Raw genomic sequence first — 25,810 nt, 5'->3', positions numbered from 1 at the left:
CTCAGTTTCTGTCTGAGGTGCTGTCAGAGTAACCAGGTAGAAGGAATTAGTCTACAGACTGCTGGAACTTAATGACCTGTGTGTAGGAGAGAAGTCTGGGCATGTGAAGCAGATTCAGGGCACTGGCTCAAGGCAGTTCATTGAGTAGGTCAAGGACAGAGATTGTGATGAAAGCGGGGCAGAACAGTAGCCACCAGAGTGCCTGGCCAGGGGGTCAGGGCTGGTGCACTGGCTTACCATTGACATTTACTGTCCATGAGCTAAGCACCGGGTTTCCTAAAGTCTATTAAGTCAAGATCAGACTGTCTTCATGATCACATCCACATAGGCTAACATGGGCCAGCCATTGGGAGGTCTGACTTGGGACCCATGATTCAGGTGGAGAGGAAAGACGACCTATAGATCAAGGATTGTTTTCCTTTATCCTCTTTATAATGACTTAAAATCCATTGAGTATTTACTTCTTTTTTGATACCTACCTTCCATTAGTGTTAGGATTAGACTACTAAGCTTTATGCACATTATCTTGTTTAATCCTTTCAAGTCTAGAGGATAGATGCTACGTTATCCTCATTGTACTGATGGAGAAATAGGCTCAGGGAGGTGGGTATTGGTCCACAAATACAAAGCAGCTGTACTCCAAAATATTCTGCATTTTTACCCTCTGACTCATTTGTGCCTTCTCTGAGGTTTCCTTTATTGAGGTGGTTTTTGTTTGTTTTGTTTTTGTCGGGTTCTTTTGGTTTTCTTCCTTAGGGTTTACATGCAGCTGTCCCTCAGACTTAAGGCCTGAAGACAGTGAAGAGAGGCTAAGACAGTGCTCCACGCTAACTCAGGGCTCAGCACATTACCATTTCACACACCTCCTCCCTCTGATATCCTAAGCAGCTCCAAATATATACCTCCCAGAAAATGAAGCTTCAGACACAGACCCCTCTTACCACACTGTGGAACCAACCACAGGTATTTAAAATATATATATATATATATATAGTCTCATGGCCAATAAGGAGTACCTGCCACCTGACCATGGAATGGGCTGGTGCTCCTATATTGTTCTGTGATACCTTGCTCCCACCTTCCTTCAGAAGTGGGTGGCTGGGACTTCCCTGGTTGTCCGGTGGTTAAGAATCCACCTTCCAGTGCAGAGGATATTGGTTCAGTCCCTGGTCCAGGAAGACTCCTCATGCCACGTGGCAATTGAGCCCGAGCTCCTCAACTACTGAAGCCCACGTGCCTAGAGCCTGTCCTCCACAACAAGAGATGACACCACAACAAGAAGCTTGTGTGCCCCAACTAGAGAGTAGCCCCAACTTGACCAACTAGAGAAAGCCCAGGCTCAGCAAATGAAGACTCAGTGCCAAAAATAAATAATTTTAAAAAATTTAAAAAGAGAAGTAGCTGGTTGGAGATGGGAGTTGTCCGGGCATTATGAAGTCTTCTCAGTAGGGTTATGAGCATATTGGGAGGAAGAGTGTTCTAATTAGTGTCTTTTAATGGAGTCATCTCTTTATGATATAGATTGTGCCTTTTGCTTTGCTGTGCTTATAAAGATATAGCAGATTCCTGCTGAGCACTCCTGGCTGGAGGGCCCTCCCTAGGAAGTTTCAAAGAGGGTGCAGTGTGGCTTGTTTCTTTTATCCCTTGAGGCTTTGAAAGGTTGTTGTTGAACCATGAAAAGACACTGGGATTCCTGGGCTCGGGAGGAGAAGAATTCAATCCAGGGCCAGAGACGAGGCTTGACCGCTCAGAGCTTTTGTGTAATAAAGTTTTATTAAAGTACAAGTGAGATAGAGAAAGCTTCTGACATAGACATCAGAAGGGAGCAGAAAGAATACCCCTCCTGCTAGTCTTTAGCTGGAAGTTATATCGCTACTAGCAGTCTGCTAATTAAAGGAAGGAAATGTCTCAAAACTCAAAGAATGGCACCAGGCCCTTCACCCACAAGATGCATTTTGAGATTATCTTGGCACCAGGTGAGTCATCCCGGGCCATAAAACAACTGACACGAATCTTGAAGAAAAGCAGATTCCCATACAAATATATAGTTTCATTAACATAGATTAAGAGAACAATGTATGAGTATAACATACTGGTTTGTCAAGTCAGTTCTGAGCCTTTAGGCAAATCAACTTGAAGACAGAGTCTGGGGTAAATGCATAGTACATTAACATAGCTTAAGACAAACTTTCCATAAGAAAAATGCATTGGTTAGCTCAAAGTTTAAGAATATTTAAGTTCAGGTGGAACCAGGTGTCATGGCAACACAGAATTTTAAGAGAAACCTCTTTTAAAATCTGTATAGAGAAGGGAAAATATATATATATATATATATATATACACCACTAGTTTGTTTCCTCCTGACGCTTAAGAGAGAGATTAAAAAAATGTTTGACACTTGCAGCCTATTTCCTTCGTTTGGAGACCCCTGGCCTTTCTGCCTGTTACCCTCTCAGCTTCACCAGGTTTACTAACCTCCTTTCTGAATAAAAGGTACTGAAGTGCTTTTGTGTTAATGGAGTCATCCTTGCAGGCATCCCAAGGAAACCACTTGACTGAAAAGAAGTAGTCTTAGCCATGTCCACATATCTGACTGGAGGATTCCAGCAATAAAGACTTGCAGTTCATTAGGAGAGAGCTTATTCCTTGAACTGGAGTTCCAGCATTCTGGAGAGGTATGAGGTACAGTGGGGTACAGTCTCCACCTGTGATTTTTGACAGGGGCTGGGTTTGAATGTCCTCAGGATGCTGTTTCACCTCTGAACTAGGTGGTGGTCTTATGGCATTGGGAGGAAGACAACACAGCAGCTTGAGTGTCTGCGCATTTCTGTAGACCATGATCTACAGTCACAAGCATTATCTACCATATTTCAGCCTCCTAGCAACCTTGAGAGATGAGAGTAAAACCTAGCGTTACAGATAAGGAAACTGAGGTTCAATGTGTTACAGTGTATGCTAAAGTCATACAGATGCTGGTCAGCAGAATCTGCTCCCACTGCCCATTGCTGGGGAGACAGGCTTGGCTAATTCACCATGTGCCTGTGTACATATTACAGTCACTTTCCTCTGAATTTCTCTGAGTCCTATCTAAGGAATGTGAACAATGCCCCACCCCCTAACATATTAAATATAATTATTTTAAATGAAAATGCCACTATCTGAAGTATTTAGGGACTTGATTTTTTCCCCTTTTCTTCTGTTGATTCTTGTTTATGGTGCCTTACTTCATTCTGTGTTTTGTGTTTTAAGTTTTTCTGAGCTCCTGCCATTGGAGAATTCCTTGGTAATTCTTGGAGATTTCTCTTAAGGCTGGATTGAAAGAGATTTCTTCCAGATTTTATACATATGCTTCTGTCAGGCGCTTCTAAAACCAGCATCATCTTAAAATGAATTCTTAGCTTGAGGTTTGATTTTTTTTTAGGGGGGGGGGGTTCCTCTCAGTTAATTTATATTCAGATTCCAAATTCATCTGAAGTCCTACCGATTGAATTCCAAGGGAAATGTTTTCCACTACACTTAATATTACTTATGAAACAAAAGATTGGGGAGTTTTTTGTCTCTTATTTTCTTCATTTTATTCTTAGATTAAGGGTATTGCATGCTGGGATTAGAATTTTATTAGATTTTTATGTTGTTGGATTTTCTACCTTGATGAGGCCCTAAGATGTCTGATGCTGCCTATACCCCATTAGTTAATGCAAACTAAAGGTCAGTTTCCCTGAAGCTTGACAAATTCCTCCTTGGAAGAAGTTATCCTACCTCTGTGGGTTCCTGTTTTCTTTAGATTTTGGCTTCCTTCCTATACTTCTTATCTTTTTGCAGACTCAGTGATGTACTCAAAACATGGAGAATCTAAATTATTAGCTAAACTAATAGTTAAACTAAATTAATAGTTTTCAATGGGAACGATATTCAAGGTAACCAGATAATCATAGTGCTGAACCAAATTCAGTACTGAATACTCTTATGTTTTCACTGTAGATAAGCATAACTTTGTGACTAACACTAGTTTTCTTCCAAGAGTAATTTTATTTTCTATCTTACTGAGCTATTATAATATTGCCTATAAACAGTGATGCCAACAACTTACTTTGTTTCTGATTTCAAAAGGACTGCTAACATTTTACCATCAAGTATGAAGTCTGATATAGCTTTTAAATTAATTTATATTTTGTGGTAAAAAACATGTAATGTAAAAATTTCCATATTAACTACTTGTAAGTGTACTGTTTGATAATGCTAAGTCTATTCAAACTATTGTGAAACAGATCTCTATAACTTTTTCATCATAGAAAACCAAAATTCTATCCATTGAACAACAAATCCTGATTTCTCCCTCCTTCTGGTCCCCAGATAGCACCATTCTATATTCTGTTTCTATGAGTTTGACTACTGGGTTCATAAAGATTGGGAGAGACGACTGTTTTTTCATTGCCCAAATTTCAACAGAAGGTCACAAAGCATACAAAGAAAATACAGATCCTTGAATTACCTGACAAAGAATTTAAAATAACCACCTGAAAGGTGCTCAATGAATGAAAAGAGAACACAGAAAATTAAATGACATCAGAAAAATCATGCATGAAAAAACAAGAATATCAACAAAGAGAAACTCTAAAAAAAAAAGAACTATCAGTAATTCTGGAGCTGAAAAATACAATAACTACAATGAAAAATTCACTAGGGAATTTCAACTGCAAACTTGATAAAGCAGAAGAAAGAATTTGTGAACTTGAAACAAGTCATTTGAAATTATCAAGTCGGGGAACAAAAGAAAAAAACAGTGAAGAAAAGAATTGCCTAAGGGATTTAAAAGACACCATCAAGTGGAACAATACACGCATTATGGGAGTCCTAGAAGAAGAAAAGAGAAATAAAGGGGCAGAGAGACTATCTGAAGAAATTGGCTAAAAACTTTCCAAATCTAGGGAAGAAAATAGACATACAAATTCAAGGAGCTCAACAAATTCTAAGTAGAGTAAATTCCAAAATATATGCACTAACATACAACAAAACTGTCAAAAATCATAGACAAAGAGAGAATCTTCAAAGCAGTATGAAAAAAAGTGACCTGTCATGTACATGCTGCTAAGTCACTTCAGTCGTGTCCGACTCTGTGCGACCCCATAGATGGCAGCCCAACAGGCTCCTCCGTCCCTGGGATTCTCCAGGCAAGAACACTGGAGTGGGTTGCCATTTCCTTCTCCAATGCATGAAAGTGAAAAGTGAAAAGTGAAAGTGAAGTTGTTCAGTCGTGTCTGACTGTGCGACCCCATGGACTGCAGCCTACCAGGCTCTTCTGTCCATGGGATTTTCCAGGCAAGAGTACTGGAGTGGGGTGCCATTGCCTTCTCCAGTCATGTACATAGGAACTCCCATAAGATTATCAGTGGATGATGAAAGAAATCAAAGATGACACAAATAGATGGAAAAATATACCATGTTCGTGGATGGAAAGAATCAACATAGTGAAATTAAGTATACTACCCAAATCAATCTATAGACTCAAAGCAATCCCTATCAAAGCTCCCAATGGTATTTTTCACAGAATTAGAACAAATAACTTCACAATTTGTATGGAAATACAAAAAAACTAGAATAGCCAAAGCAATCTTGAGAAAGAAGAATGGAACAGAAGGAATCAAACTGCCTGACTTTGGACTATACTAAAAAGATAAGAAAGCCTTCCTCAGCGATCAATGCAAAGAAATAAAGGAAAGCAACAGAATGGGAAAGACTAGAGATCTCTTCAAGAAAATTAGAGATATCAAGGGAACATTTCATGCAAAGATGGACTCGATAAAGGACAGAAATGGTATGGACCTAATAGAAGCAGAAGATATTAAGAAGAGGTGGCAAGAATACACAGAAAAACTATACAAAAAAGATCTTCATGACCCAGATAATCACGATGGTGTGATCACTCACCTAAAGCCAGACATCCTGGAATGTGAAATTAGTGCTTATGTAAATTTCTCACAGTCAGTAAGCATCAAGAGAAGGCCAGAGCACAAGCCCTCTGAGGTCCTGGTCAGGTCCTCTGGTGGCTGCTGCCCTGACCTGCTTTCATCACAATCTCTGTCCTTGACCTGCTCAGTGGCTGCCCTTCGGCTAGTCTCTTGAGCCTGTTTCAGGAGCCCTGCCTTCTCTCCTACAAGCTGGCCTGGAAGTTCTAGTGGACAGTCGACCGAATTCTACCACCTGGTTACTTTGACATGATCTTATATCAAACTTGAATTTATCAAGATTCTGCCAGCCCAGAAGTCTTACTCAGTTTGGTGGTCCTAAACACCCAACTCCCAGGAGGCCCTGGCAGGTAGAATCTCAAGAGGACCAGGCAACATAAGCACCTTGTGGTCAATGCATTCTGCCTTCCTGTGCCCGGGAGAGACCGGAAGTGGAAGAGTGAGAAGGGGCAGCTTCTCAGCAGCATTTGGTGATCCTGGCTTTAACAGTCTGAAGTGGAGGCATGGCCTGGCTGGTCAAGACATTGTCAAAGAACTCAATATGTTAATTACTTCATCGAATGAACTTTCTTCTTTTAATAGCTCTTGCCTTGGCCTTCTTTGGCTATTGTTACCCGAATCCAAGAAGCCAGATGTTGGAAAGCATCCTAACCTAGGCAAGCAAGGTTCTTAGAAAAACCCATGGTGAACAAGGTGTAAGATTATCAAACATGTTGAATCTCCAGCCAGATGTTCTAACACCCCCTAGGAAAGACGTCCTTCCTGTGACCCCCCTGCCTGGCTCCCATCATCTGGGACAGGGCTTTCAACACTGACATCCTGAAAGAACAGTTCCAGCTTCAGCATATCACCATTGGATTAACTGTGTTTGTTGTAAAAAAATACATTTCCACCTGAAGCTGTTCCTGAAGACGGCAGAGATGTACTTCATGGTGGGACACAGGGTGAACTACTATATCTTCACTCACTGGCCAGACTATGTTCCTTGCATTCCCCTTCAGAAAGGACGGCAGATTGTCATTCTCAAGGTCCAGAGCTGTGCCAACTGGCAGGAGATCTCTATGCACCGTATGGAGGGGATCAGAAATTTTACTGAGCAGCGCTTCTACGAGGAGGTGAATTACCTTATATGTGCAAATGTGGACATGAAGATCACGTGGGCATGGAGATCCTCTCCTCCTTGTTTGGCACCCCCCATTCTGACTTCTATGAGCTTAGTCAAGAAAATTTCCCCTATGAACGCCGGCCTCAGTCACAGGTCCATATTCCTGATGATGAGGGGGACTTTTATTACACAGGGGCCTTATTTGGGGGGTCCATGCCAGAGGTTTACAAACCCACCAAGGCCTGCCACGAGATGATGGTGGTCGACCAGGCCAATCACATAGAGGCCATGCGAAATGATGAAAGCCAACTGAACAAATACCTGCTTTACCACAAACCCACCAAGATCATCTCCCCTGAGTACATGTGGACTGAACAGAAATCAAAGGGCATCTGGGATGAGCAAAAGCCAGGCTTGCCTTACAACATAAAGAGGATTAGATTTAAAACTGTCAATTTAAAATTGCCACGAAATCAGGACTTACCAAAGGAAGCTTCCAGAAAGGACTCAGAGAGAGGTGATGGCCAGGCAATCATCTTCCTCCGGACATTAAATTAAAACCAGTTTTATGAGAAAGGGTGTAACTCTACTTCTTCCCCCCAACCCTTTCTTTTGAGAGAAACTGCTAATGCCTCTCACAGTCCCCTGCAAATTCAGACAGGCCTGTCCTCTCTCCCCAACTCTTCATACACCAAACACACAACTTTAGGCTGGCCTGATTCCAGAACTCAAGCACAGTTCCTGAGTTGGCACCACTTTTAGCTTCTGTGTGCTCCTGGCACCCTTCAGGATGGAGGAGGCCAAGGTCGGAGGCTGGGGTGGGGGGAGTGGGGAGTCTTAGCCTGCCCTGGTGTTTCAGGGATCAGAGATGAGATTTTTTTCCAGGACAAGTAAAAATGCTCCTAGACACAAAGGCTCTTGTTTGTGTCTAGACAGGAGTCTGTTGTGGTCTGTGCATGAGTTGGAAAAGAATTTCCAGATGTGAGGCAGAATGAGAGGATAATAAAGTTTATTAGAGTCGGAGACACAAAAGAGTGGGCCAGCTCAAAGGAGAGCTGAACCCTTTTGCAGACTAGCAGCCAATTTTTATGGCCTCAAGACAGAGAAAATTCCTTTTGGAATGGTGGCATTAGGTGATTGGTTAGGATGCTATAAGGTGGGTTATACGGTAGGCATTTTACCTAGTATGGGGTCAGGGAACTGGCTGGTTTAGATCCAGAGGCTCATGGCAATGGTTGCTATGGGGCTTGGTCAGTTCCAGTGATTTTTATCCTGTAACCTTTGTATAGGGCTCCAGACACCCCTCTTTGGTTACTGCTCTGGTCCTGATCTCATGGTTACTCTTGGATACGGGCCAGCAACTTTTTCTCAAGATCTCCCACTTTCACTCTCATTACCACCCCCATGTCCACTCTACCCTAAGCTGCCTTTGGGAACCTTTTATCTTTTTAAATGGGGTTCCCCCCAAATGTTCTAATTTCTTTTATAATGAGAGCTGATTTTTACTGTATACTTTGTTGCATTTTCTTTTCTTTTTTAAAGAAAAAGAAGAGAGTGAAGTCGCTCAATGGTGCTCAACTCTTTGCAACCCCATGGACTGTAGCCTGCCAGGCTCCTCTGTTCATGGGCTTCTCCAGGCAAGAATACTGGAGAGGGCTGCCATTTCCTTCTCCATGGGATCTTGACCCAGGGATCAAACCAGGCCTCCTGCATTGCAGGCAGACTCTTTACCACCTGAGCCACCAGGGAACCCTTTTAAAAAAAAATAGTGTATAATTGCATTACAATGTTGTGTTAGTTTCTGCTGCATAATGGAGTGAATCAGCTACATTATACATATACCCCTTCCCTTTTGGACCCCCTCCCACCTCTGGGAACCTTTTAAAGCCCTAGCTCTAGGTTCAAAAGCCTCCATGTCTACCATCACATTCAGATAAAGCCCTAACTGCTCAACCTGCCAAGCCACTCCAAATCTGTTTCCTGTAGACAGGAGACTTGATAGGAGACTGGCCCCAGGTTTCCCAAATACTCCACTCAAATGTACTTCCAAGCCTTTGCACACCATGGTCCCTCTGCCTGTAACATTATTTCACTTTAATCACATCCAAGTATCTGAAACAGGGGACACCCCCTGCGCCCAGGAGACTCCCACCACCACCACCACCATGTGTCAAGTTCTGCAGAAACGGCCTGACTTGAAAGTGAAGGGGCAGGCACCACCCATTTGGGTCTTTAGGATTCAGAGGTGGCAGTTCCCATGGGTGAAGTTTTGGAGAATGCAATTTATGCAATTTCCATCAGGGAAAAGACCACCAGCCACGCCCATTGGCAGAGCTGAGCAGGGAGGGGCGGGTCACCAGGCCTGGGTGCTCAGCCAGACTCTCATCCCCGCCTGCCTCAGCCAAGCAGCCACCACAAGCGGCACTCTCACCAAGCCCTGAGGTTCTGAAACCACCTCTGTCAGCGGGGACACATTCATTTTCATACCTCCAGTTCACTTTATCTTGGGCCCCACAAAGAATGCTCAAACTACCACACAATTGCACTCACCTCACACTCTAGTGAAGTAATGCTTGAAATTCTCCAAGCCAGGCTTCAGTAATACATGAACCATGAACTTCTAGATGTTCAAGGTGGTTTTAGAAAAGGCAGAGGAACCAGAGATCAAATTGCCAACATTCGTTGGATCATCAAAACAGCAAGAGAGTTCCAGAAAAAAAAATCTATTTCTGCTTTATTGACTATGCCAAAGCCTTTGACTGTGTGGATCACGATAAACTGTGGAAAACTCTGAGAGATGGGAATACCAGACCACCTGACCTGCCTCTTGAGAAACCTGTATGCAGGTCAGGAAGCAACAGTTAGAACTGGACATGGAACAACAGACTGGTTCCAAATAGGAAAAGGAGTACGTCAAGGCTGTATACTGTCACCCTGCTTATTTAACTTCTATGCAGAGTACATCATGAGAAACGTTGGGCTGGAAGAGGCACAAGCTGGAATCAAGATTGCCGGGAGAAATATGAGTAACCTCAGATATGCAGATGACACTACCCTTATGCAGAAAGTGAAGTACTAAAGAGCCTCTTGATGAAAGTGAAAGAGAAGAGGGAAAAAGTTGGCTTAAAGCTCAACATTCAGAAAACTAAGATCATGGCATCCGGTCCCATCACTTCATGGCAGTTAGATGGGGAAGCAGTGGAAACAGTGTCAGACTTTATTTTTTTGGGCTCCAAAATCACTGCAGATGGTGATTGTAGCCATGAAATTAAAAGATGCTTACTCCTTGGAAGGAAAGTTATGACCAACCTAGACAGCATATTAAAAAGCAGAGACATTACTTTGTTAACAAAGGTCCATCTAGTCAAGGCTATGGTTTTTCCAGTAGTCATGTATGGATGTCAGAGTTGGACTGCAAAGAAAGCTGAGCACCGAAGAATTGATGCTTTTGAACTGTGGTGTTGGAGAAGACTCTTGAGAGTCCTTGGACTGCAAGGAGATCCAACCAGTCCATCCTAAGAGAGATCAGTCCTGGGTGTTCATTGGAAGGACTGATGCTGAAACTGAAACTCCAATATTTTGGCCACCTGATGCAAAGAACTGACTCATTTGAAAAGACCTTGATGTTGGGAAAGATTGAGGGCAGGAGGAGAAGGGGACAACAGAGGATGAGATGGTTGGATGGCATCACCGACTCAATGGACATAAGTTTGTGTAAACTCCGGGAGTTGATGATGGACAGGGAGGCCTGGCGAGCTGCCGTTCATGGGGTCGCAAAGAGTCTGACACGACTGAGAGACTGAATTGACCACTTACCATATACTCAAGAATCATATCAGGTTAACAGAATGAAGATCAACCGAAACCAGCACTGATAAGAAAATGCTGGAAATCCCCTCCAGATGCATTTCATGCGCAGGCAGAAAGCCATCTCTCTAAGGCCTTCATTGGTCTGGCGCCACAGCCCAGCGATGCCGGGGCATCTGGGTAATGTAGTTCGCAGCAGGCCGCGGGCCTGTGGAGACACGCCCACCATAGGCTACTGGGCAGGCGCCAGGGGAAAGGTGGGGTGCTGGGAATGATGCTCAGAAACTGAGACCTGGAGGGGCTCTCATTTCTCTTAAAGGTACACACCCAAATTTCCAGGAAATGTAGTATGCAAATGATGACAGAAATCTTTAGCGACCTTACTTAGATGTTTTCCAAAGCTGCAGAATCAAATAGACGCACAATACCACAGTGTCAGTCTGATAAAGTGTCCTCCTGTTAGCTGGGAATTAATATGTTTCTTTTTCAATATACATAGACTAAAGCATGCAGGTCAAGAAGCAACAATTAGAACTGGACACAGAACAACAGATTGGTTCCAAATTGAGAAAGGAGTACGTCAAGGTTGTATATTATCACCCTGCTCATTTAACTTATGTGCAGAGTTCAGTTCAGTTCAGTCTCTCAGTCGTGTTGGACTCATTGTGACCCCATGAACCACAGCACACCAGGCCTCCCTGTCCATCATCAACTCCCGGAGTTTACTCAAACTCATGTCCATTGAGTTGGTGATGCCATCCAACCATCTCATCCTCCATTGTCCGCTTCTCCTCCTGCCCTCAATCTTTCCAAGCATCAGGGTCTTTTCAAATGAGTCAGTTCTTCACATCAGGTGGCGAAAATATTGGAGTTTCAGTTTCAGCATCAGTCCTTCCAATGAACACCCAGGACTGATCTTTCTTAGGATGGACTGGTTGGATCTCCTTGCAGTCCAAGGGACTCTCAAGAGTCTTCTCCAACACCACAGTTCAAAAACATCAATTCTTCGGTGCTCAGCTTTCTTTGCAGTCCAACTCTGACATCCATACATGACTACTGGAAAAACCATAGCCTTGACTAGATGGACCTTTGTTGACAAAGTAATGTCTCTGCCTTTTTTTTTTTTTTTTGCATTCATGCCCATTCATATTTTATTTTTATTTTTATTTTTTTTAATTTTATTTTATTTTTAAACTTTACATAACTGTATTAGTTTTGCCAAATATCAAAATGAATCCGCCACAGGTATACATGTGTTCCCCATCCTGAACCCTCCTCCCTCCTCCCTCCCCATTCCATCCCTCTGGGTCGTCCCAGTGCACCAGCCCCAAGCATCCAGTATCGTGCGTCGAACCTGGACTGGCAACTCATTTCATACATGATATTTTACATGTATCAATGCCATTCTCCCAAATCTTCCCACCCTCTCCCTCTCCCACAGAGTCCATAAGACTGTTCTATACATCAGTGTCTCTTTTGCTGTCTCGTACACAGGGTTATTGTTACCATCTTTCTAAATTCCATGTATATGCGTTAGTATACTGTATTGGTGTTTTTCTTTCTGGCTTACTTCACTCTGTATAATAGGCTCCAGTTTCATCCACCTCATTAGAACTGATTCAAATGTATTCTTTTTAATGGCTGAATAATACTCCATTGTGTATATGTACCACAGCTTTCTTATCCATTCATCTGCTGATGGACATCTAGGTTGCTTCCATGTCCTGGCTATTATAAACAGTGCTGCGATGAACATTGGGGTACTCGTGTCTCTTTCCCTTCTGGTTTTCTCAGTGTGTATGCCCAGCAGTGGGATTGCTGGATCATAAGGCATGTCTATTTCCAGTTTTTTAAGGAATCTCCACACTGTTCTCCATAGTGGCTGTACTAGTTTGCATTCCCACCAACAGTGCAAGAGGGTTCCCTTTTCTCCACACCCTCTCCAGCATTTATTACTTGTAGACTTTTGGATCGCAGCCATTCTGACTGGTGTGAAATGGTACCTCATAGTGGTTTTGATTTGCATTTCTCTGATAATGAGTGATGTTGAGCATCTTTTCATGTGTTTGTTAGCCATCTGTATGTCTTCTTTGGAGAAATGTCTATTTAGTTCTTTGGCCCATTTTTTGATTGGGTCATTTATTTTTCTGGAGTTGAGCTGTAGGAGTTGCTTGTATATTCTCGAGATTAGTTGTTTGTCAGTTGCTTCATTTGCTATTATCTTCTCCCATTCTGAAGGCTGTCTTTTCACCTTGCTAATAGTTTCCTTTGATGTGCAGAAGCTTTTAAGGTTAATTAGGTCCCATTTGTTTATTTTTGCTTTTATTTCCAATATTCTGGGAGGTGGGTCATAGAGGATCCTGCTGTGATGTATGTCAGAGAGTGTTTTGCCTATGTTCTCCTCTAGGAGTTTTATAGTTTCTGGTCTTACGTTTAGATCTTTAATCCATTTTGAGTTTATTTTTGTGTATGGTGTTAGAAAGTGTTCTAGTTTCATTCTTTTACAAGTGGTTGACCAGATTTCCCAGCACCACTTGTTAAAGAGATTGTCTTTAATCCATTGTATATTCTTGCCTCCTTTGTCAAAGATAAGGTGTCCATATGTGCGTGGATTTATCTCTGGGCTTTCTATTTTGTTCCATTGATCTATATTTCTGTCTTTGTGCCAGTACCATACTGTCTTGATGACTGTGGCTTTGTAGTAGAGCCTGAAGTCAGGTAGGTTGATTCCTCCAGTTCCATTCTTCTTTCTCAAGATCACTTTGGCTATTCGAGGTTTTTTGTTTTTCCATACAAATTGTGAAATTATTTGTTCTAGCTCTGTGAAGAATGCTGTTGGTAGCTTGATAGGGATTGCATTGAATCTATAGATTGCTTTGGGTAGTATACTCATTTTCACTATATTGATTCTTCCAATCCATGAACATGGTATATTTCTCCATCTGTTAGTGTCCTCTTTGATTTCTTTCACCAGTGTTTTATAGTTTTCTATATATAGGTCTTTAGATTCTTTAGGTAGATATATTCCTAAGTATTTTATTCTTTCCATTGCAATGGTGAATGGAATTGTTTCCTTAATTTCTCTTTCTGTTTTCTCATTATTAGTGTATAGGAATGCAAGGGATTTCTGTGTGTTGATTTTATATCCTGCAACTTTACTATAGTCATTGATTAGTTCTAGTAATTTTCTGGTGGAGTCTTTAGGGTTTTCTATGTAGAGGATCATGTCATCTGCAAACAGTGAGAGCTTTACTTCTTCTTTTCCAATTTGGATTCCTTTTATTTCTTTTTCTGCTCTGATTGCTGTGGCCAAAACTTCCAAAACTATGTTGAATAGTAATGGTGAAAGTGGGCACCCTTGTTTTGTTCCTGACTTTAGAGGAAATGCTTTCAATTTTTCACCATTGAGGATAATGTTTGCTGTGGGTTTGTCATATATAGCTTTGATTATGTTGAGGTATGTTCCTTCTATTCCTGCTTTCTGGAGAGTTTTTATCATAAATGGATGTTGAATTTTGTCAAAGGCTTTCTCTGCATCTATTGAGATAATCATATGGTTTTTATTTTTCAATTTGTTAATGTGGTGTATTACATTGATTGATTTGCGGATATTGAAGAATCCTTGCATCCCTGGGATAAAGCCCACTTGGTCATGGTGTATGATCTTTTTAATGTGTTATTGGATTCTGATTGCTAGAATTTTGTTAAGGATTTTTGCATCTATGTTCATCAGTGATATTGGCCTGTAGTTTTCTTTTTTTGTGGGATCTTTGTCAGGTTTTGGTATTAGGGTGATGGTGGCCTCATAGAATGAGTTTGGAAGTTTACCATCCTCTGCAATTTTCTGGAAGAGTTTGAGCAGGATAGGTGTTAGCTCTTCTCTAAATTTTTTGTAGAATTCAGCTGTGAAGCCGTCTGGACCTGGGCTTTTGTTTGCTGGAAGATTTTTTATTACAGTTTCAATTTCCGTGCTTGTGATGGGTCTGTTAAGATTTTCTATTTCTTCCTGATCGAGTTTTGGAAAGTTGTACTTTTCTAAGAATTTGTCCATTTCTTCCTCGTTGTCCATTTTATTGGCATATAGTTGTTGATAGTAGTCTCTTATGATCCTTTGTATTTCTGTGTTGTCTGTTGTGATCTCTCCGTTTTCATTTCTAATTTTATTGATTTGATTTTTCTCCCTTTGTTTCTTGATGAGTCTGGCTAATGGTTTGTCAATTTTATTTATCCTTTCAAAGAACCAGCTTTTGGTTTTGTTGATTTTTGCTATGGTCTCTTTTGTTTCTTTTGCATTTATTTCTGCTCTAATTTTTAAGATTTCTTTCCTTCTACTAACCCTGGGGTTCTTCACTTCTTCCTTTTCTAGTTGCTTTAGGTGTAGAGTTAGGTTATTTATTTGACTTTTTTCTTGTTTCTTGAGGTGTGCCTGTATTGCTATGAACTTTCCCCTTAGGACTGCTTTTACCGTGTCCCACAGGTTTTGGGTTGTTGTGTTTTCATTTTCATTCGTTTCTATGCAAATTTTGATTTCTTTTTTGATTTCTTCTGTGATTTGTTGGTTATTCAGCAGCGTGTTGTTCAGCCTCCATATGTTGGATTTTTTAATAGTTTTTCTCCTGTAATTGAGATCTAATCTTACTGCATTGTGGTCAGAAAAGATGCTTGGAATGATTTCTATGTTTTTGAATTTACCAAGGCTAGCTTTATGGCCCAGGATGTGATCTATCCTGGAGAAGGTTCCATGTGCGCTTGAGAAGAAGGTGAAATTCATTGTTTTGGGATGAAATGTCCTATAGATATCAATTAGGTCTAACTGGTCTATTGTATCATTTAAAGTTTGTGTTTCCTTGTTAATTTTCTGTTTAGTTGATCTATCCATAGGTGTGAGTGGGGTATTAAAGTCTCCCACTATTATTGTGTTATTGTTAATTTCTTCTTTCATACTTGTTAGCATTTGTCTTACATACTGTGGTGCTCCCGTGTTGGGTGCATATATATTTATAATTGTTATATCTTCTTCTTGGATTGATCCTTTGATCATTATGTAGTGACCATCTTTGTCTCTTTTCACAGTCTTTGTTTTAAAGTCTATTTTATCTGATATGAGTATTGCTACTCCTGCTTTCTTTTGGTCCCTATTTGCATGGAAAATCTTTTTCCAGCCCTTCACTTTCAGTCTGTATGTGTCCCCTGTTTTGAGGTGGGTCTCTTGTAGACAACATATGCAGGGGTCTTGTTTTTGTATCCATTCAGCCAGTCTTTGTCTTTTGGTTGGGGCATTCAACCCATTTACGTTTAAGGTAATTACTGATAAGTATGACCCTGTTGCCATTTACTTTATTGTTTTGGGTTCGAATTTATACACAATTTTTGTGTTTCCTGTCTAGAGCATATCCTTTTGTATTTGTTGGAGAGCTGGTTTGGTGGTGCAGAATTCTCTCAGCTTTTGCTTGTCTGAAAAGCTTTTGATTTCTCCTTCATACTTGAATGAGATCCTTGCTGGGTACAATAATCTGGGCTGTAGGTTATTTTGTTTCATCATTTTTAGTATGTCTTGCCATTCCCTCCTGGCTTGAAGAGTTTCTATTGAAAGATCAGCTGTTATCCTTATGGGAATTCCCTTGTGTGTTATTTGTTGTTTTTCCCTTGCTGCTTTTAATATTTGTTCTTTGTGTTTGATCTTTGTTAATTTGATTACTATGTGTCTTGGGGTGTTTCGCCTTGGGTTTATCCTGTTTGGGACTCTCTGGGTTTCTTGGACTTGGGTGATTATTTCCTTCCCCATTTTAGGGAAGTTTTCAACTATTATCTCCTCAAGTATTTTCTCATGGTCTTTCTTTTTGTCTTCTTCTTCTGGGACCCCTATGATTCGAATGTTGTAGTGTTTAATATTGTCCTGGAGGTCTCTGAGATTGTCCTCATTTTTTTTAATTCGTTTTTCTTTTATCCTCTCTGATTCATTTATTTCTACCATTCTATCTTCTAATTCACTAATCCTATCTTCTGCCTCTGTTATTCTACTATTTGTTGCCTCCAGAGTGTTTTTAATTTCACTTATTGCATTATTCATTATATATTGACTCTTTTTTATTTCTTCTAAGTCCTTGTTAAACCTTTCTTGCATCTTCTCAATCCTTGCCCCCAGGCTATTTATCTGTGATTCCATTTTAATTTCAAGATTTTGGATCAATTTCACTATCATTATTCGGAATTCTTTATCAGGTAGATTCCCTATCTCTTCCTCTTTGGTTTGGTTTGGTGGGCATTTATCCTGTTCCTTTATCTGCTGGGTATTCCTCCGTCTCTTCATCTTGTTTACATTGCTGAGTTTGGGGTGTCCTTTCTGTATTCTGGCAGTTTGTGGAGTTCTCTTTATTGTGGCGTTTCCTCGCTGTGTGTGGGTTTGTACAGGTGGCTTGTCAAGGTTTCCTGGTTAGGGAAGCTTGTGTCGATGTTCTGGTGGATGGAGCTGTATTTCTTCTCTCTGGAGTGTAATGAAATGTCCAGTAATGAGTTATGAGATGTCTATGGTTTTGGGGTGATTTTGGGCAGCCTGTATCTTGAAGCTCAGGGCTGTGTTCCTTTGTTGCTGGAGAATTTGCTTGTTATGTCTTTCCCTGGAACTTGTTGGCCCTTGTGTGGTGCTTGGTTTCAGTGTCGGTATGGAGGCGTTTGATGAGCTCCTGTCAATTAATGTTCCTTGGAGTCAGGAGTTCCCTGGAGTCAGGGTTTGGACTTAAGCCTCCTACTTCCAGTTATCAGTCTTAATTTTACAGTAGTTTCAAAACTTCTCCTTCTATACAGCACCACTGATAAAACATCTACGTTAAAGATGAAAAGTTTCTCTACTGTGAGGGTCACTCAGAGAGGTTCACAGCGTTACATGGAGAAGAGAAGAGGGAGGAAGGAGGGAGTTAGAGGTGACCCAAATGAGATGAGGTGGAATCAATAGTGGAGAGAGTGGGCTAGCCAGTAGTCACTTCCTTATGTGCACTCCACAACTGGACTGCTCAGAGATGTTCACGGAGTTATACAGGGAAGAGAAGAAGGAGGCAGGAGACAGAGGTGGCCAGAAGGATAAAAGGGGGAAATGAAAAGGAGGGAGACAGATCCAGCCAGTAATCAGTTCCTTAAGTGTTCTCCACCGTCTGGAACACACAGAAATTCACAGAGTTGGGTAGAGTAGAGAGGGGTTAGGGAGGAGATACAGGTGACCTGGTGGAGAAAATGGAGAGTCCAAAGGGAGAGAGAGCATTCAAGCCAGTAATCTCGTACACTAGTGAAAAATGGGTCCTGAAGATTGGGTTCTTAAAGGTACAAAATTGGTAACAAATACATAAAAACAAAAATTAGAAATCTAGAGTAGAGTTTGGAATTTCAAAAATGCGATGTTAATGAAAAGAAGAAGGAAAAGAAAGAGAGAAAAAATGAACAAAGAAAAACAAACAAGGTCGTGAAAATTATAAAGAAACTACAGGTACAAAATTGATAACTAATACCAAAAAGCAAAAATTAAAAATCTAGAGTAGAGTTTGGAATTTCAAAAATACAACGTTAAAAAAAAAAAAAAAGAAGAAGAAGAAGAAAAATAAAGAGAGAAAACAAACAAACCAACAAAAACAATGTCGCAAAAATTATAAAGAAAATACAGGTACAAAATTGATATCAAATACCAAAAAGCATAAATTAAACATCTTGAGTAGAGTTTGGAATTGCAGATATACGATGTTATATAAAAGAAGAAGAGAAAGAAACAGAGGAAAAAAAAAGTCACAGAAATAATGAAAAAAACTATAGGTACAAAATTGATAACATATATCAAAAGGCTAAAATTAAAAATCTAGAGTAGAGTTTGGAATTTCAAAAATACAATGTTAAAGAAAAGAAGAAAAAGAAAAAAGAAAAAAAAAACCCAAAAAACAAAAAACCACGGTCAAAAAATTATAAAATATATATATGAAGTTTGCTGAAGAAGAAAAAAAAAATAGGGTCTTTTTTTTTTTTTTGCAAAGTAATAGTTATAAAAGTGAAAATTAAAGGACAATAGAGGACTTAAAAAATTTTTTTTTAATTAAAAAAAAAGAAAGAAAGAAAGATTGATCGTAAAAATAGTAAAAATATATCTAGGTCTTTCTCTGGTTTTGTTGTGAGTATTGTGGGTTCAGTTCATTTTTGGCAGTTCCTTAGTCCGACTTATATTTCTCAAGATCTATAGGCCCCTTCCTATGTAATCCATAGTAACCACAGGGTTTTAATCTATGGCCTGCAGCTTCCAAGGCGTTTCCCTCTGTTATAGCTTCTTCTGTTTTCTGGTCTCTTCGGTGTCTGGTTCCTGCCCTGACACAAAGGGGATGGCTGAGGACACTATTTTTTTTTTTTTTTTTTAATTTAGGCTCACTTGTTCAGCCACGCTGTGGGGAGGGAGGGAGGGATGCTGCAAACAGATAACACTGGAGTGCGCTCGCAGTGCCTCAGCCACACTGGGTCTGCCCCCGCTCACGGCGCGTGTAGCCTCCCTGCCCACACTGCTTGGGCTCTAGGTTGTTCCGCCGGGAACAATCAGAGGCTGGCCCTGGACTGAGCTCCCAGGTCCAAGCCGCTCAGGTTCAGGCACTCGGGTAGTCCTCAGAGGCGCAGACTCGGTTGGGCCTGCGTTTTGTGTTCTTCCCAGATCCGAGCAGCTCAGGTGATGAGGTGTTTGGCGGGCGCCAATGCTGCGACTTATCGCCTCCCCGCCACTCGGTTATCTGGGTGTAAAACCGGCGCACCTTCTCAGGCAGATGTTGACCGTCCAGACCCCCAAGAAGTTTTAGTTAGCAAAGAAGCCTGCTTACAGTTTTATAGATAGTGTCTCTCTGGGGCTGCGATTGCCCCCTTCCGGCTCTGGCTGCCTGTCACCGGAGGGGGAAGGTCTGCAGCCGGCTATCTCTGTTCAGTCCTTTGTTCTGTGCGCGGGCCTGGCGGTGTCTTAGGTTAGGGCTGGCTTTTCGCGTGGTAGATATCCCACAGTCTGGTTTGCTAGCCCAAATTATTTCGCTCAGATAGCGCTCAGGACATTCGGCCCGATTCTTACTCTAAGGGACACAGCCCGCGCCGCACTTCCCTGCCCAGCCCCCGCTTGCTAATGCCCTGTGCAGGCGTCTGCGCTGCTTCTCAGCTGGGGGAGTTACCGTAGGGCTCACAATCCGCGATTTTTAATTGTTTATTTTTTTTTCCCCTCCCTTTTATGTTGCCCTCTGTGCTTCCAAAGCTCGGCACAGATTCGGCAGTGAGAGGGTTTCCTGGTGTTTGGAAACTTCTCTCTTTTTAAGACTCCCTTCCCGGGACGGAACTCCGTCCCTCCCTCTTTTGTCTCTTTTTTTGTCTTTTATATTTTTTCCTACCTCCTTTCGAAGAGTTGGGCTGCTTTTCTGGGTGCCTGATGTCCTCTGCCGGCATTCAGAAGTTGTTTTGTGGAATTTACTCGACGTTTAAATGCTCTTTTGATGAATTTGTGGGGGGAGAAAGTGTTCTCCCCGTCCTACTCCTCCGCCATCTTGGCTCCTCCCCTCTGCTTTTTAATATGCTGTCTAGTTTGGTCATAACTTTCCTTCCAAGGAGTAAGCGTCTTTTAATTTCATGGCTACAATCTCCATCTGCAGTGATTTTGGAGCCCCCCCAAAATAAAGTCTGACACTGTTTCCCCATATATTTGCCACGAAGTGGTGGGACTGGATGCCATGATCTTAGTTTTCTGAATGTTGAGCTTTAGTACATCACGAGAAATGCTGGACTGGATGAAGCACAAGCTGGAATCAAGATTGCCGGGGAAAATATCAATAACCTCAGATATGCAGATGACACCACCCTTATGCAGGAAGTGAAGAAGAACTAAAGAGCCTTTTGACAAAGGTGAAAGAGGAGAGTGAAAAAACTGGCTTAAAACTCAACAGTCAAAAAACTAAGATCATGGCATCCAGTCCCATCACTTCATGGCAAGTAGATGGGGAAGCAATGGAAACAGTGACAGACTTCATATTTTGGGATTACAAAATCACTGGAGATGGTGACTGCAGCCATGAAATTATAAGATGCTTGCTCCTTGGAAGAAAAGCTATGACCAACCTAGACAGCATATTAAAAAGCAGAGACATTACTTTGCCAACAAAGGTCCACCTAGTCAAAGCTATGGTTTTTCCAGTAGTCATGTATGGATGTGAGAGTTGGACTATAAAGAAAGCTGAGCACCAAAGAATTGATGCTTTTGAACTGTGGTGTTGGAGAAGACTCTTGAGAGTCCCTTAGTCTGCAAGGAGATCAAGCCATTCAATCCTAAAGGAAATCAGTCCTGAATGTTCATTGGAAGGACTGATGCTGAAGCTGAAACTCCAATACTTTGGCCACCTGATGTGAAGAACTGACTCATTTAAAAAGACCCTGATGCTTGGAAAGATTGAAGGCAGGAGGAGAAGGGGACGGCAGAGGATGAGATATTTAGATGGCATCACCAACTTGATGGACAAGAGTTTGAGCAAGCTCTTGGAGTTGGTAATGGGCAGGGAAGCCCCTGGTGTGCTGCAGTCCATGGGGCTGCAAAGAGTCAGACACGACTGAGCAACTGGACTGAACTGAGACTAAAGCTTAGAGTTCAGTTTTGTGAGCCTCAATTTATTTGGTCAATGACAAGAGAGAAAGAGCTCCAGACAATGTCAGGAAAACATTTTTAATTTAAGCACACCAAATTAAAACTTGTGGGATGCAGCCCAAGCAGTATTTAAGGGAATGTTGCTGATTTAACTGCTCATATGAAAAAGGAAGTGACCTTGAAAAACAAGGATTTAATTTTCAATTCTAAGATTAGAGACAAGGAGAACAAATTAAATCCAAAATATAATAAATAATAAAGGAGTAGAAATAGAAAGTATACCTTAGAGAAAATTAACAAAGTGGATTTTTAAAAATATTAATAAAATTGATAAAACTCCAGCAAGTTGGATCAAGAAATAAAAAGGGAAAAAAATCAAATGGCCAGTATGAGGAATAAAGAAGGGAGCTTCACTACAGTTTTGACAGATGGCGCTTCAGTCGTGTCTGACTCTGTGCGACCCCATAGACAGCAGCCCAGCAGGATCCCCCGTCCCTGGGATTCTCCAGGCAAGAATACTGGAGTGGGTTGCCATTTCCTTCTCCAAAAGGATAATAAGTGACCTTAAACTCCTTTTGTTGATGAAAATTGCAGATCCAGATTAATTTTATCAAACATGTAAGGATGATACTTTCAGTTCAGTTCAGTTGCTAAGTTGTGTCCGACTCTTTGCGACCCCATGAATTGCAACATGCCAGGCCTCCCTGTCCATCACTATTTCCCAGAGTTCACTCAAACTCAAGTCCATCGAGTCGGTGATGCCATCCAGACATCTCATCCTCTGTTGTCCCCTTTTCCTCCTGCCCCCAATCCCTCCCAGCATCAGAGTCTTTTCCAATCAGTCAACTCTTTTCATCAGGTGGCCAAAGTACTGGAGTTTCAGCTTTAACATCAGATACTTTACCAATGTTATATAAACTCTTTCAGAGAGTATAGGAGTAAACATTTTCTACTCATTCTACAAGGCAAACATGGCACTAATATCAAAGCCCAACAGTAAAGAAATTCACAGTTTAATATCCCTCATGAACACAGACATTAAAAATCTTTAACAAAATTTTAAAATTGAATCCAACCAGAGAGCAAAGGTTGATCTAGGGGTACCAGTGGGATTTGTCCCAGGTATGCAAGGTTGGTTTAACACTCAAAAACCAATCAAAGCAATTCATCATATTAAGAAAATAAAGAAGGAAAGTCATGTGATTATCTTAAAACTGTGGGCAAGGTAATTGACAAAATGTTAAGGGCCTCTTCAGAAAAATCTTTTGACAAAATAAGAATTGGAGGAAATTTCCTTTAAGTGATAAAATGCCTCTATTAATATAACAGATTTCATTTAATAGCACACTGAACACTTTCCTCTAAGACAAAGAAAATGATGTCTCTTTTTTCAATATTTTAGGTTGTAGCAAATGAAGACGGTAAGCAAAATAAAGGCATACAAAGTAAAGAGGTGGAAATAGAACTATCTTTATTCATTGACAACATGATTGTGTAAATACAAAATCCTAAGGACTCTGCAAAGAATCTACTAGAAGTAAAGAATAAATTTAGTAAGGTTCCCACATACAAGGTAAATACATAAAAATCAATTGTATTTTCTGCTAATGAATGACTGAAAATTAAAATTTAAAAGATAACATTTATGAAACCTTATAAAATGCTTAGGAATAAATTAGCCAATGTTGTATAATACCTATACACTGAAACTACAAAAGAGTTGTTGGCAAATTTTTCTGTAAAGAGCCAGATAGTAAATATTACAGGCTTTACAGGTTACATCTTGTTGTATCTTCTTCTCTTTTTATTTATTCTTTTAATTTAGTAACTGTTAATACTATTTTCAGCTCACTGGCATTACACACCCACATTTTACATCCACAAAAACAGGCTGTGGACAAAACATGGCTCATGGGCTATCATTTGTCAACTCCTACTACAAAACATTCTGAAAGAAAATTTAAAAGTCCTAAATATAAAGAAAATATGTACCAATCTGGTAGAGTGGAAAAATTAATATTGGTAAGTTATCAATTCTGATCATGATCCTTAAAGTGAACCTATAGGATTATTACAAGAGATACTGTGTCCTTGAGTAATAAGACTTTTCACCTAAGGTGAATCCTGCAATAAATCTGTCCTGCACCCAGGAGAAGACAGCTCACAGCTGCTTAGTTTGCTGCATGGCTCACTTGGCAGAGAGATGCCTGAGGGGTAATTCTGACAATTTCTGCTCTCTGTCCTTCTCTCTGTTCTCTCCTTCTCCCAGAAGATTCTGAAGATACCAGAGCCCACTGTGGCCTGTGGGTACCTTGAGTTGAACCAATTCAGACCTCCTACTATGCATTGCATGTGCTCATCAGAGGTGTGCCATGGTGCTGAGTCTCCTAAGGACTATAAAAATGGTCACCCACAATGCCTACGTGAAGAGGAGGCACCACAGTCAAGTGGATAACGCATGAGCTCTGGAATCAGACTGAGTTCAAATCCTGGCTTCTCCACTAACATGCATGTGAGCTGAGGAAGGTTCTAAGGGTTAAATGCTGTTTGCAATTTGTAAAGTATACAAAAAGAATTGAAGAGAATTTGTCTGCCTGGAAAGTTATGTTGCAGGGTGCAGCGTCTATCTGGTCAGGTCAGATCTGGGTGCCCCATCTCAGAAAACTCCCCAGCTCAGGATGCTGGGGACTTGCTCTTTCCAAGGTGGCCACAGAGAAGGCATGCCTACTCCTGGACTTGGAACAGTGATAGAGAGGTCCCCCAAGGAGGCACATCTGGTAGCCCTGAGCTACTAGCATGAAAAGCGGAGAGTGTGGAGTAAACTGTGGTGGGTGGTGACCACCTGAAAGGAAGAGGCTGGGACAGAAGCTGCTCATCCTTTCCTCTGCACCTTAGCACCCATTCTCTTGCAGCTATCCCAGGCCTCCTGGGCAATGACTGGAACAGAGCTGAACCCTGGTCCCCCAAACCCCCTTTCTTTTACCCTGACTCCTTCCTGCAAGCCAGCCCTGACCCTGGCAGGATCCAGGTTGCTCTGGCACTTTGGCCTCTGGCTTTGGCAGGCTCTGCTCGGCAGTGACCATGGGGAAAGGGCTGGGGGACTCACAGGGACTGGTTGCTGAGCCTCGGTGTGGAGGAACCTGCACACCTGGGGGTGACAGTTGTGCAGGCTCTGGGAGTTCACAGTCCTGAATGGTCCTCCAGACCACAGGGCACATGTGGTGCCAAATACTTGCAAAGGGCTGCCTTGAAGAGTTAAAACACTCCTCTGGGACTGGGCAGCTGGGCTTCGCCCTCTGCCCTCTCGTGCTTTTCCATCACTCCCCTTTGCTGGAGAGCCCTTTCTCTGTCAATGCATTCCAACACTATGTCACAAGCATCAGGCTGATCTGCGCACACCGTAGCTTGGAGGAGCTGGTAGTGAGGAGAGCTCAAGTTGCGTACTACACTCTCAGGTTCAACTGCCCTCCATGGGCAACTTCCTCAGCAAGTTTCACTCCTTCCTGTGCCAGCCCAGCTCGCCCTCCCCATTCCTGCTTTGGGCAGGGATCTCTCTGGAGCACCTGTGCCCTTCCTCCACCCTGTTCCCAGCAGGTTCTACCCAGATCTAGGGCTGCTACCTCCTCAAGTTTTCTATTACCCTGAAGAGGTGTTATCCAATCCAGTAGGCTAGGGGCTCCTCTCCAAGATCTTTCCCTTGGGATCCTGGTGGCAGTGGTCTGTGGTGGTTTAGTTGCCAAGTCATATCCAACTCTTGTGACCCCATGGACTGGAACCTGCCAAACTCCTCTGTCCATGGGATTCTCCAGGCAGGACTACTGGAGTGGGTTGCCATTTCCTTCTCCAGGGGATCTTCCTGATCCAGGAATTGAACCTGGGTCTCCTGCTTTGCAGATTCTTTTTTTTTTTTTTTTAAACTTTTATTTATTGGGTTGCATGGGGAGTCTTCTGTCTTCCCTGTGGCATGCAGGATCTTCAGTTGCAGCATGTGGGATCTAGTTCCCTGACCAGGGATTGAACCCAGGCCCCCAGCATTGGAACTCAGAGTCTTAGCCTCTGGACCACCAGGGAAGTCTCTGCAGACAGATTTTTTACCGAATGAGCTGTGTCTTGGTAAGACTCTCCAAGTGACAGTATTGTGTGCTTACAGTTCAAAGATGTGTAGCCACTCGAGAATAGTAAAGAGCCCTCCTCCAGGGCCAGAGGGACTCCCCTTGCTTTTCTCCCTGAGCAGGCCTGCCTGTATGAGGCCTGGGCCATCCAATCCATCCCTAGATCCTGGCCTAAAGGAGATCAGGTTGATGGCAC

At 41.8% G+C, this 25,810-nt stretch overlaps 1 pseudogene; it reads left to right on the top strand.

The window, feature by feature from the left end:
- Nucleotides 1-6,676: 6,676 nt before the first annotated feature.
- LOC129630627 (histo-blood group ABO system transferase 1-like) lies at nucleotides 6,677-7,629 on the top strand (annotated as a pseudogene).
- Nucleotides 7,630-25,810: the final 18,181 nt, after the last annotated feature.

The sequence above is a fragment of the Bubalus kerabau genome, chromosome 17 (genome assembly GCF_029407905.1).
Source record: "Bubalus kerabau isolate K-KA32 ecotype Philippines breed swamp buffalo chromosome 17, PCC_UOA_SB_1v2, whole genome shotgun sequence".
In the NCBI taxonomy this organism is placed as follows: Eukaryota; Metazoa; Chordata; class Mammalia; order Artiodactyla; family Bovidae; genus Bubalus; species Bubalus kerabau.
Note: the sequence above shows the minus strand (reverse complement) of the source record. Positions and strands in the feature narration are given on the sequence as shown.